This window comes from Montipora capricornis, chromosome 10, assembly GCF_036669925.1.
Source record: "Montipora capricornis isolate CH-2021 chromosome 10, ASM3666992v2, whole genome shotgun sequence".
Lineage (NCBI taxonomy): Eukaryota > Metazoa > Cnidaria > Anthozoa > Scleractinia > Acroporidae > Montipora > Montipora capricornis.
In genome coordinates, this window is record NC_090892.1 from 42,726,264 (window position 1) to 42,728,763 (window position 2,500).

The window sequence follows — 2,500 nt, forward strand, 5'->3', positions numbered from 1 at the left end:
CTGCAAAATTTCTGGTAAAAAACTAATGTGTAGTGTTAAATGTAAAGACCCAATAGTGTGTTTATTTAATATAACGTCATTTTGGACTGTTTACGTTGTAACAGTGGCACGCGAGTCTAAATCATTGGTTTTTCTGACTCTTTAAGAGTATTTCGAATTAAGTTGAAGATTTAGGAGGTTTTATGTTTGACCTTCTGCCAAGTATGTACATATAAGTGGCATTTCTTTTTCATGGCAGTGAAAAAAGGATAATTTTTGTTAATAAAATCTCAGCAAATTTAGTAGTCCGCTAAAACCACTAAGGTTTTGCGTACTTGTAGAGCAATTATTCCTTTATCCGTAAATTTTGAAATAAAGTTTTGTTCTCAAAAACTCTTCTCTTCTGTGTTCTTTCGCTAAATATTCCGACTCTCATCTCCTAGTTTTGCCAAGTTAAAACAAATATGCTGTTTTTTACGGAAACGTGCTCGCATTTCCTCATAAAGAGCCCATTTCTTGCGGAAAATGGTATTTTGGAAAAACACAAAATATTTTTGAAAGCGTTTTGTAGATATTCTAGTGAGGAGTGAAACCAACAACTTGACCGAGTAGCCCTTGGCTCATTGTACAATCCCTGTGAGTTTCAAATTCTGGCATAATATCCTCTAGGAGTCATAAGCAGTCAAAGTTTTCCCTCGCTTTCGGGTTAAAAACCGCTGAGAGCATGGAACTGACAAACTGTGTCCGCCATTTTGTAAAAAAACTTTAACCGTTAATAACTCTGCGAGGACTTAATCATTTGCGACAACTTTAGGCATGCGCGTAGCCCTTGTTCAGGCCAAGCTTGATTAATAATAAACTGGTGAAATGGTTAAAACCTCGCAAAGTTATTATGGTGTAAAATCTCGACACAAATGACGTCATAACTAAATAACAAAGGAACCGATTTCAAAAAAAATAACACCAAACGGTTCCTCACAACATGAACAAGCATGATATAGCATCACAACATAAATAAAGGGGTCCTTAAACCGTAATGGCGAGTTCCTCAAATTCAATAGTGGTCAGAGAGCACCCTTAACTCCTACCGGAGCCTGCGCAGAAGCAAACGTTTTCTACAGGAAGAAAATGTACAAGGCAGCTGCTCGAGCACCTTAGACAGCTCTTCCGACAGTTAGATTGCCTCTGCGCAGTGTTTTAAGAGTGCCAAATGGCAAAAAACACGGAGCTAAAAACACGAGTACTTACCCCGGAAAAGCTTGCTTGAAAGGCACTTCATGATGTGTTCACTTAAATATACCTCAAAAAGGGTACTTGAAAAAAAAATCGTTAAAAATTCCCACATTGACCAATTTGAACAAAATTTTCACCAAAAGAAAGACAAAGACCTCTACTATAATACTCCGTAATAAATATTACGTTTGGTTACTATTTATTACTTTATTATTATCATTTTGGTCTAAAATGACCACATTAAATAGGTCCGCTATGCGTACTTCTCCCATACTTAAATAACGCTAAAAGATTTCGATATTGACCAAATTGGACAAGATCTTCACCAAAAGAGAGACAAAGACCCCTTCTATAAAACTGTCTAAGAACCCCGGGCAAAAAGGAGTAATTCCAGTCACTATCTTAGTATATCTTAACTTCCGCCATCTTGGTCGAAAATGCCCACAAAATAGGTCTACAATGCGCACTTTTTTGCTAGCTAAATAATAACTTTGAAAAACGGTAGAAAATTCACGTTTTAACGAAACAACTTGAAAATCACACAAAGTATAGTCCAATATGTGTTTTTTCTGTTGATTGCCATTTAAAAAAAGTTGAGGTAAAATTTCGAGTTTTTGCGACTTTCTTTGCACATCATTCTAACAGCAGCATATTGACATTGATCATCTGGAAATTTTAAAGTGCAATATCTTCCTTTGGTTTTATTCAAATACAATGAACTTCCAGTATGATTAGGTACCAACCAGAGGAAGAATGACAGCAATCCCATAGTGCATTGCGATTGAAAGTATATTATCGAAAATCTCGTGACTTCATCATTATATTCAGAGGCTCGATCAGTGCACGAGAACAGGCGTCCTTCACTCTTAAAGTAGATTTCCTTAAAACGAGGGGTAAATATCTTATTTTGAGTTTCTGAGGTAAGACTAGTCATCTCCTCAAAATGAGATTGAATGGGATCTTAAAATAAGAGACCACTTTCTTAAAAAAAGAATAAAGGTCCTCATTTTAAGTGAAAAGAAAAGGGACTTTAGAACCTTAAAACAAGACACTGACTTCTCAAAATAAGAATAACTTGATCATGCACATCTCAAAACAAGATTTAAGGCAAAACTTGAAATAAGAGTTCTTTCTCTTAAATGAAGACATTCAAGTGTGCTGGAAACTGGGCTAAAACATCTTAATATGAGCTACGACCTTCTCAAAATGAGAAGAACTTAAGACAGGAAACTTAAATGAGAGCTCTTACACCCCCTTAGGATATTGATTAAAAATGTTGAGTCTCATT